This window comes from Tachyglossus aculeatus, unplaced genomic scaffold, assembly GCF_015852505.1.
Source record: "Tachyglossus aculeatus isolate mTacAcu1 unplaced genomic scaffold, mTacAcu1.pri scaffold_97_arrow_ctg1, whole genome shotgun sequence".
NCBI classification, from domain to species: Eukaryota; Metazoa; Chordata; class Mammalia; order Monotremata; family Tachyglossidae; genus Tachyglossus; species Tachyglossus aculeatus.
In genome coordinates, this window is record NW_024045100.1 from 2,030,588 (window position 1) to 2,042,043 (window position 11,456).

Here is an 11,456-nt window from a genome sequence, read left to right on the forward strand (position 1 = left end):
CCCAAATGCATAGAGTAGTGATATGCATGCAGTAGGTGCTCAATAAATACTACTGATTTATTGATTGTTTGCCTCTTTTTGTATCTTTCAATTAAAAATATAAACTAATGAAGAAATACTTTGCAGAAAATGCAAAACATAACAACTACACAAAGTAAGCCTAACCCTATATGCCAAACACATGAGTCACAGTGGCCTAGGATGGAGTAAAACAAGTTTTGGAGCTACGTACTACTAGTATTGCCTCAGAGTCTGTCTTAAAAAATAGCATGCTAACTCAGAGATTTCACAATACATTCTCCATTCCAGATCATTTATGAAATCATAGTTATGATATAATAATAATAATGTTAACAAACTTCGGTATTTGTTAATTGCTTACTATGTACTAAGCAGCGCTAGGGTATATATCAGTTAATCAGATTGGACACAGTCCCTGTCTCACAATGGGGCTCATAGTCTAAGTAGAAGAGATATACCATATTTATCAGATGAAACTGATAAATTGAACAACTCCTAACAATAATCCCTAGTAACTCTTTGTCTAGGTAAATGATCATTCAGAGCAGCATGGTATAGTGGTGAATGCGCAGTCAAATCGCAAATGTGTGACGTCAGGCAAATCACTTAAATCCTCTAAATATCAGTTTCATCATTCGTAAAATGGGGATTGAGACTGTAATCAACACGTGGGACAGAGACTGCATCCACCCCGATTTGCTTGTATCCACCCCAGCACTTAGTACAGTGCCTGGCATATAGTAAGCACTTAACAAATACCAGAATTATCATTGTTATTATGAATATTTATCCCCCCTATTCTTTTTTTCCCATCTTTACCAAGTTTCCCATTCATGACAGGATGTCATCTCCAATCCTAGAATCACAATACGTAATAAGATACATGGTCTTCTTCAAGCATGCAGGAGTGACTATATTAATATATATATATATATAATATATATATATAATATATATATATATTATATATATATATATATATATGTATATATTGTCATGATAATAGAAGCCTAAAATGGCACCTTGAGGTGAATCTTCCAGAGCAAATAAATCCATCCACTCAAAATATCTGAATGTTATAGGGATAATTCAAATGCAAATGCATTTTGAGGTGAGTTTTCTTGAGGTAATGTGGGTCTGGATAGACACATACAGAAGACTAGCCCTCAATCAATATAAATATTGAAGGTTCCTTCCACCCTGGACCAGTAATGTATAGAGTTACTTCCCAGGACTATCTAGCCCAAAATATATCACACTATTTGTCCAAATTCGTCAAGCAATTATCCTCACTCAATTTAGCTTTGCATAGGCTGACAATGATAATAACTTATTATTAAGCACTTCCCATGTGCCAAGCACTGTACTAAGCATTAAGATAAGATATAAGAAAATTAGATTGAGCACTTGGGGCTCACAGTCTAAGTATCCTGGATATTTGTTTTATTTTGCCCTGGGACATTTAAGATACTGAGAGCAATAAATTCCCTGGTTCTCAAAGAGGAAAGTCCTTGAACATTGATTATTTAAGGATTGCAGAGTAGGGTGTTGTCTAATTAGGAGACAACATCATTCTTCTGCTCCCAGGGAGCTGGCATTTCCTTTGCGATTCTACTGTACCCTGGGAACAGGGGGCAAGACTGAGGTCCTTAGAGGGAAGCAGAAACACATAAGATGCTCCAGCAGCTTCAAGCAAGAACCGAGTGGGGAAAAACAACGTCTCCTCCCCGGGTCAGTCAGATTGCCAGGTTTCGTTCTGCATTTTTTTTAATGTTCAGAACCAAACCAAATGTTTACTTGACAGGATAAGTTATTTAACTCACTTTAAGGAAAATATTTAGGGGTTGCTTCATTCAGGACAAAATGCTGCCATCACTATTGAATTACTTTTCCATTAATTATGAGAGGTAATTCATGTTTTTCAGAATTACAAATCAGTGGTGGGCAGGTAAGTTTTCTGTCTTTATGAGCTGACTTGCTACTACTGCTGCTGCTCCTGCCATCTTGTCTTCTGCTCCAGTACTTCCTGCTGCAGGAATTTCTTTAAAGGTGAACACAACTAAATTCTCCTTTAAAATAAGCATTTAACATAAATGACAACAAATAATATCATCATAGCTATTTGCATGCTTGATACTAATATTTTAAATTAATTATTAATTATTAATGTTTGAGTAGCAGCGTAGCTCAGAGGAAAGAGTGCGGGCTTGGAAGTCAGAGGGCATGGATTCTAATCCCGGCTCCAACACCAGTCTGCTGTGTGGCCTTGGACATGTCACATCATCTCTCTGGGCTTCAGTTACCTCATCTGGAAAATGGGGATAAAGACTGTGAGCCCCATGTGGGACAACCTGATTACCTTGTATCTAACCCAGTGCTTAGAACAGTGCTCAGCACATAGTAAGTGCTTAACAAATACCATTATTATTAATACTTCGTATTGCCTTCTTGTTCTAATTGACCTTAATATATGTTGTCTCTCCCAGTCTTTTCCTCTAATATTGTCATTAGACCCTCATATTTTCACCCCTTACTTCAGTCCTGATAGGATAATCTTATCTCCCTTTTGTGCAGAGCATTGTTCTAATGACTTGAAAGAGCACAACAGAGTTAGAAGACCCAATCCCTGTGGCTTGTGGAATTGCTTTTCTGCTTGTGGATTTTATTCTATGTATGAATCTCACTGGGTTTTTATTGAGATGCTCCTAAAGTCACTTGGAAACCCTTGATTTTATTTGGGACTGAAATGATGCAAAGGCAAATCAAGATATCTAAGATCAGGGTCAGCTCTACGGCAGGGAAATAGCATGGCTTAATGGCAAGAGCACAGGGCTGGGAATCAGGAAACCTGGGTTCTAATCCCAGCTCCACCACTTACCGGATGTGTGACAATGGGCTTAACTTCACTTACCTTCTCTGTGTCTCAGTTTCCTCATCTATAAAATGGGAATAAAATGCCTATTTTCCCTCCTCCTTTCATAGACTGTGAGCCCCATATGGAAAAGAGATCGTTTATGATCTGACTGTACTGTACCTACCCCAATGCTTAGCACAGTGCTAGAACATAACTGCTTAAGAAAACTAAGTATTTTTCTTGAGTGACTGCTGTGTGCACAGCATTGTACTAAGTGCTTGGGAGAGTTCAGTATAACAGAGTTGATAGGCATGTTCCTTATCCAGAAGCCCAAGATATGTATGGGTTGAGGAAGGTGAACATAGGCCAGCATGAAGGCTATGTTTGGTAGATAATAAATAATAATAACAATAATAATAATAATAATAATAATAATAATAATAATAATAATAATAATTGTGGTATGTGTTAAGTGCTTGCAATGTTCCAAGAATTGGTCTAAACACTGGGGTAGATACAAGATACTCAGGTTGGACACGGTCCCTGTCCTACATTCTAAATCCTCATTTTACAGATGAGGTAACTGAGGCATAGAGAAGTTAAGTGACTTGCCCAAGGTCATACGCATGCAAGTCGTGGAGCCAGGTATAGAACCCACATCCTCCGACTTCCAGGCCCGTTCTCTTTCCACTAGGGCATGACAATAAAAAAGAACCCTGTTCTTGGGGCTCAACAATCTCTGGCAAGCTTTCCTGGGCAGCCACTGTTGCCCCCTTTCTTGATGCCACCTATTTCTTTAAAGAGGTATGTGGTCACTAACTCCACTCCCCTCCATCCCCCCAAGGATCTCTAAAGGGCAACTCTTGTCTGTATCCCAATGAGGAAGCTGATTGCCAAATAGGTTGGCCAGCACTAGGTCTATACCAAACTTCTGTGCTCTCCCCACATATTAACACTAATGTTAGCTAAATGGACTGGCCTATGCATGTGCTTTATATACACTCATCTAAGGATCTAATTTCTCTTGAGACTTGAGTTTGTCAGTCAGTCAACCGTATTGATAAATGCTTACATTGTGCAGAGCACTGTACTAAGCACTTAGGATTGTACGACCTAATGATAAACTATCACATCCCCTACTCACAGTGAGCTTAGAGTCTAGAGGGGGAGACAGACATTAATATAAGGGAATTAATAATAATAATAATAATGGCATTTGTTAAGTGCTTAGTACAGTGCTCTGCACACAGTAAGAGCTCAATAAATACAATTGAATGAATGTGCCAAGCACTGTTCTAAGCACTGGGGTAGATACAAGGTAATCAGGTTATCCCATGTGGGTCTCACAGTCTTAGTCCCCATTTTACAGATGAGGTAACTGAGGCACAGAGAAGTTAAGTGACTTCCCCGAAGTCACACAGCTGATAGGTGGCAAACCCGGGATTAGAACCCACAATCTCTGACTCCTAAACAGGTGCTCTTTCCACTGAACCACGGCCGTTTCTCAACTACAGAATTGCAGATATGCACATATGTGCTGTGGGGCTAGGAAGGGGGATGAATAAAGGGAATAAGGGTGATGCAGAAGGGAGTGGGAGAAGAGGAAAGGAGGGTTTAGTTAGGGAAGGCCCCTTGGAGGAGATATGCCTTCAATAATAATAATAATATTGGTATTTGTTAAGTGTTTACTATGTGCCAAGCACTGTTCTAAGCGCTGGTGTAAATACAAGGTAATCAGGTTGTCCCTCGTGGGGCTCAGTCTTAATCCCCATTTTACAGATGAGGTAACTGAGGCATTGAGAAGTTAAGTGACTTGCCCAAAGTCACATAGCAGGCAAGTGGCAGAGCCAGGATTAGAACCCACGACCTCTGACTCCCAAACCCGGGCTCTTTCCACTGAGCCACGCTGCTTCTCTGAGGCTTTGAAGCAGGGAAGAGTCACTGTTGGACATGAGAAGGGAGTTGAATCTCTGCTTCTTGGTGAATTCTCTTCTAGGAACTCACACAAGCATGTTCATTGTGTTATGAACTTTGCATTTATTCAATACCAAGGTCATTACTTAGAGTCTTGATTATCTGATGTGTTGAAGTTTTTCACCAAGAAAGTTTCTGTTTATTTTGAGGACCACCTATTAGGCATATGAAGTAACTGCCCTAATCAAAGTAGAAAGGAAACACTCTCTTTTGAATAAATTTAAACTGCAGACAAAATTATAAAAAATATTCTGTGCTTATTTTTATATTTCTATGTTTGTTTCCCCCGGTAGGATGTAAGCTTTTTGTGGGCAGGGAACATGTCACTTTGATAGTCTGTACTTCCCAAGCACTTAGTACACTGAACCACACCAAATGGGTGCTCAATGAATGCTACCACTGATACTTGTTGACCGCAGGTCCCTAATCATTTCCATATCATATGCCAGAGTGGGGATAGCTCTTCAGTAATTTTTTCTATACTTGTTTTATGTTAACAGTAACCTGCTAAAGAACTGGGAAAATAAAAAGGTGCAGAACCTCAAACTGTTCAAGATCCAAGAAGGACTGTTCAATCTTTCAATCATTGAGTTCCTACTGTGTGCAAAGCACTCTACTAAGTAGTTGGGAGAGTTCAATACAAAAACAAACAGACACATTCCCTGTCCACAGTGAGCTCACAGTCAATCCCCATTTTTACAGGTGAGGTAATTCATGAGGTAACAGAGAAGTTAAGTGACTTGTCCAAAGTCACACAGCAGACAAGTGGTGGAGCCAGGATTAGAACCCATGACCTCTGACTCTCAAGCCCATGCTCTTTCCACTGAGCAACACTGCTTCTATGTATCAATAAATGGTACTACTGCTTCTACTACTACAAGTAGATGCTTTTGAGGTTGACTGTCTACAAATGTATTGGGAGGGGGAAGTTTATTTTAAACTAAATGTTATTCCATTATTCCATTATGTTATGCTAAATGTTATCCCGTTGGCCTGAGAGAATCACACACCTCCTTACTCTTGCTTCATTAATAAAATACCACCTCTTGGGTTAAAGTCTGGGAAATCTGGAGGATCTCATGGGGCAAGGTAATAATAATAATAATGATAACAATAATAACAATAATAATAATAATAATGGCATTTCTTAAGTGCTTACTACGTGCAAAGTTACGATGCAGTTCATTCTGGTGGGGCTCACAGATAGCATACAGATGGGGGCCACCCTTTTTGTGCTTTTTCTATTGATCTATGCACTAAGTGTCATGGGGAATCTAGGACTCATTGGATTAACTGGGCTCACACCTCAACTTCACACTCCTATGTACTTTTTCCTAAGCCATTTAGCCCTTGTTGACGTCTGTTATACCTCGTCCATCATTCCCAACATGCTGGTGGATTTGCTTGTAGAGTTGAAAAGCATTTCCTTCGTAGCCTGTGCTATTCAGCTATGTTGCTTCATCACTTTTATAGGTGTAGAACTTTTTCTCCTGGCATGGATGGCATATCACCATTATGTGGCAATATGCCAACCTCTTCTTTATACCACTGTGTTGTCTTGGAAACTGGGTACCCAACTGGAGGCTGGTACATATCTATACTGATTTTTGGTTGGATTTTTTCACACATTTCTGACATTTCGTTTCTCCTACTGTGGCTCCAATGTCATTAATCATTTCTATTGCGATGAGGTCTCCTTGTTAGCATTGTCTTGCTCTGACACCCACATCAAAGAGAGGCTGATTTTTGCATTTGCTGGTTTTAATATGCTCGGCTCACTTCTGATTGTCCTCATCTCTTACATTTTTGTTCTCTTGGCCATCTTAAGGATCCACTCTTCTGAAGGGAGACATAAAGCCTTTTCCACCTGCACCTCCCACTTAACATCTGTTACCATATTTTATGGGACCATCATCTTCATGTATTTACAGCCCAAATCAAATCATTCACTGGACACTGATAAAAATGCTACCATGTTCTACACCACTGTGATCCATGCTTATCCCTTGATCTATAGCTTGAGAAATCAGGAGGTGAAAGGTGCCTTAAAGAAGAAAATAGGAATAATAATTTGTATAACACCACAAGTGCAATTCATTAAATAAGAAGTGTGGCCTAATGGAAAGAGCTTGTGCCTGAAAGTCAGCAGATCCAGGTTCTAATGCCAGCTCCACAAACTGTATGCTCTTTGGCCTTGGGCAAGTCACTTAACTTCTTGATGCCTCAGTCACCTCATCCATAAAATGGGGATTAAATCCTTCTCTTTACTGTGTCAGACTTGGAACCCCATGTGGGACAGGAGCTGTGTCCAAACCAATAGCCTTGTATCCAGCTTAGTACTTAGTGCAGTGCCTGCAACATGGTGAGAACTTAACAAAGTCTCATAAACAGTAAAGACTAAGGTGACCATTTGTCCCATGGTAGATGGGATGGTCACACATTTTTGAGTCCTATTCTCCTGAGCCCAAAGTGATAGTACAGACTACTTGATACCTCTCTCTCAGCTCAAACTCAGGAGAGGGGGCATGAAAACAACATCAGTGTAGACAGCAACAGTAGCAGGTAAGTGAAGAAGAGACAGCCAATATTACTTTCCCACTTCATCTCCTCCTTCCTACCTTTCCTCTTTCCTTTCATTGTCATTGCATTGCCTTACTCTTCTTTTCCTGTTCCTGCCATAGCTGCCCCAACCAATCAATCAATTGGACTTATTGGGCACTTACTGTGTGCAGAGCATTGTGCTAGGCACTTGGGGCAGTGCAAAATAACAATATAATAGACACTTTATATGTGCCCCAAGCACATCTATCATGACCACATCTGCCAGCTGTTTTCTAGAAGTTTCTGGAACTGCATTTTCTGTGTGCAAAGCAACCATGCCTGGGACCTAGAGGGAGCAAGCAGCCCCAGCAACTATCACCATGACCGATGGGGCAATGGAAATGGCAGACAGCTGATGACAGTAATGGAAGAAGGTTGATGTCAACTATTGAAGAGTGTCTATATGAGAGTTGGTGACTATCGCTATGTGTGCCTTTATAGGCAACTTTGTGTATGTATGTGACTGTGCCAGTAACCACTGCACTGTCCTTCTCTGTCCCTCTCTGCTGACTTTTCAATTTCTTTTTCTTCTAGCTCTTTCTCAATGACTGTTTCCAAGTCTTTTTATCTATTCCTGTTTCATTTTAGTTCTTCCTGCCTAACTTTAATGTGTTCCAGTGACTGTCTCCTCATCTAGACTGTAAGATCCTTGAGAGCAAGGATCATGTCTACTAATTCTATTCTATTCTTCCTTGTGCCGAGAAGAGTACTTTGCACGTAATAGACACTCAATAAATACTTGGATTGATTAATAATAATGATGGTGCTTGTTAAGTGCTTACTATATGCAAAGCACTGTTCTAAGCACTGGGGGATACAGGGTGATCAGGTTGTCCCACGTGGGGCTCACAATCTTAATCCCCATTTTACAGATGAGGTAATTTAGGCACAGAGAATCAATCAATCAATCAATCAATCATATTTATTGAGTGCTTACTGTGTGTAGAGCACTGTACTAAGCGCTTGGGAAGTACAAGTTGGCAACATATAGAGATGGTCCCTACCCAACAGTGGGCTCACAGTCTAGAAGGGGGAGACAGAGAACAAAACAAAACACATTAACAAAACTAAATAAATAGAATAAATATGTACAAGTAAAATACATAAATAAATAAATAGAGTAATAAATACGTGCAAACATATATACATATATACAGGTGCTGTGGGGAAGGGAAGGAGGTAAGGCGGGGAATGGAGAGGGGGAGGAGGGGGAGAGGAAGGAGGGGGCTCAGTCTGGGAAGGCCTCCTCGAGGAGGTGAGCTCTCAGTAGGGCCTTGAAGGGAGGAAGAGAGCTAACTTGGCGGATGTGGGGAGGGAGGGCAAGTTAAGTGGGCAAGAGAAGTTAAGTGACTTGCCCAAAGTCACACAGCTGATAAGTGGCATAGCTGGGATTAGAACACATGACCTCTGACTCCCAAGCCCGGGCTTTTTCCACTGAGCCATGCTGCTTTTCAGATTAATAGATTTACTCTGTTCCTTTATCCACCTCTATTTCTCTGCCTTCCTCAATCTCTCTATTTATTGGTTGATGGATTAATTCTCTCTTCTGTTCTGATTCTTTCTGTCTTTATAATAATAATAACAATAACAATAATAATGGTATTTGTTAAGTGCCTATGTGCTAGACACTATACTAAACACTGGGGTGGGTACAAGCAAATCGTGTTGAACACGTCCCTGTCCCACATGGGATATTTATGTCTTGTAGTTTCTTGACCTCTCCCTGAGAAGCCCTATTCCCTATCCAGCTTTGAACTCCATAAATATTCACATTAAGCCCTGTAAAAAATCAGTATTGCTTCCAATTTCTGTTTCAAATTTCCAAGTGCTATAGGTTTTGGAGCAAATTGATTGTAAACTTCCATCAGATTTTGAAAGCTATAAGGCAGTGACCCCTCATCATCATCATCAATTGTATTTATTGAGCGCTTACTATGTGCAGAGCACTGTACTAAGCACTTGGGAAGTACAAATTGGTAACATATAGAGACAGTCCCTACCCATTATGCACTTTCATATTCATGGTATAAAATTATGAGCTATTCCTTTTGATTGAGAAGGAATAATTTGATGTCAATTGCCAGAAAATAGAAGCATTAAAAAATTTTTAATCGTTTTTGTTTGGCGCCTACTGTGTGCCAAGCACTGTACTAAGTGCTGGGGTAGATACAAACTAATCAGATTGGATATAATCCATGTGCCACATAGAACTCACAGTCTTAATCCCAACTTCACAGATGAGGTTACTGAAGCCCAGAGAAATGAAGTGTCTTGCCCAAGGTCACACAGCAGAAAAGTGGTGGAGCCCAAATTAGAATCCAGGTCCTTCTGACTTCCAGGCCTGTGCTCTATTCACCGGGCCTTGCCTCTGATTATATTCCATCTTGATGGCACTGAAAGAAAGAGCTGAGGACTAAGAACTAAGGGGTGTAAAGACATTTTAGTAACGTTTACAAATGCAGTGGGGTAAGTCAAGGAAATTTTCTGCTCTTAGCAATTCCACACAGCCCTGTCAATTCCATCTTCCAATTCCTGAAGTTGGTTTTTCTCTGATTGAAGAATTCTCAGTGTTACGGTGGAAAACACATTCCAGGCATGGACTCTGGGAAATCTCTCCTGTGGCTATTGCGTGTTTGCTGTACGTTAACTTTTGCCAGCAAGGTTTCATTCATGCCTAGAAGGGCTTGGTGCATCGAAGCTTTCATTCTACAAGTTGGATTCATAAACGTATTTGTTAGAAACAATCCAACAGAGGACCTCTGTATGGTCCTCTGAAGGCAGTGCCCATTCTGTGGCTCTAGGAAATACATTATCTGATCTGAAAGGTCTTTTGGATGGTGCTGGAACATTCTGTACAAGCTTTAAGTGGAATGGGAAATCTGAAAGCCTCCTCAAATTGGCAATAGAGAGAAGATTATAATACCTCGTTGACTTTTGCTTTTTAAATCTAGTTGAACTCTGGTTCTCTCCTCTCTCCCACTTGTATAAATGGATGTTAACCAATCAATATTATATGGGTAGGTGACACATTTTATTCTTTTGTAACTGTGAAAGAGACTTCATTTTGACTGAGTGCTTACTGTGTGTAGAGCACTGTACTAAGCGCTTGGGAAGTACAAGTTGGCAACATATAGAGATGGTCCCTACCCAACAGTGGGCTCACAGTCTAAAAGGGGGAGACAGAGAACAAAACCAAACATACTAACAAAATAAAATAAATAGAATAGATATGTACAAGTAAAATAAATGAATAAATAAATAGAGTAATAAATATGTACAAACATATATACATATATACAGGTGCTGTGGGGAAGGGAAGGAGGTAAGATGGGGGGGATGGAGAGGGGGGCGAGGGGGGAGAGGAAGGAAGGGGCTCAGTCTGGGAAGGCCTCCTGGAGGAGGTGAGCTCTCAGTAGGGCCTTGAATGGAGGAAGAGAGCTAGCTTGGCGGATGGGCAGAGGGAGGGCATTCCAGGCCCAGGGGATGACGTGGGCCGGGGGTCGATGGCGGGACCGGCGAGAACGAGGTATGGTGAGGAGATTAGTGGCGGAGGAGCGGAGGGTGTGGGCTGGGATGTAGAAGGAGAGAAGGGAGGTGAGGTAGGAGGGGGCGAGGTGATGGAGAGCCTTGAAGCCCAGGGTGAGGAGTTTCTGCCTGATGTGCAGATTGATTGGTAGCCACTGGAGATTTCTGAGGAGGGGAGTAATATGCCCAGAACATTTCAGGACAAAAATAATCCGGGCAGCAGCATGAAGTATGGATTGAAGTGGAGAGAGGCACGAGGATGGGAGATCAGAGAGAAGGCTGATGCAGTAGTCCAGACGGGATAGGATGAGAGCTTGAATGAGCAGGGTAGCGGTATGGATGGAGAGGAAAGGGTGGATCTTGGCAATGAGTTTTCTTGATAAAAATATGGAAGTGTTTACTATTGCTTCCTTCCATGCAGATGCCGTACACCATATCATTTGTTTAGATGCCGTACACCATATCATTCACTCATTCATTC

The 11,456-nt window shown here is 40.9% G+C and overlaps 1 pseudogene; it reads left to right on the top strand.

The window, feature by feature from the left end:
- LOC119924376 overlaps positions 1-6,954 on the top strand; it is an 81,332-nt pseudogene extending 74,378 nt beyond the window's left edge.
- The last annotated feature ends 4,502 nt before the right edge of the window (positions 6,955-11,456 follow it).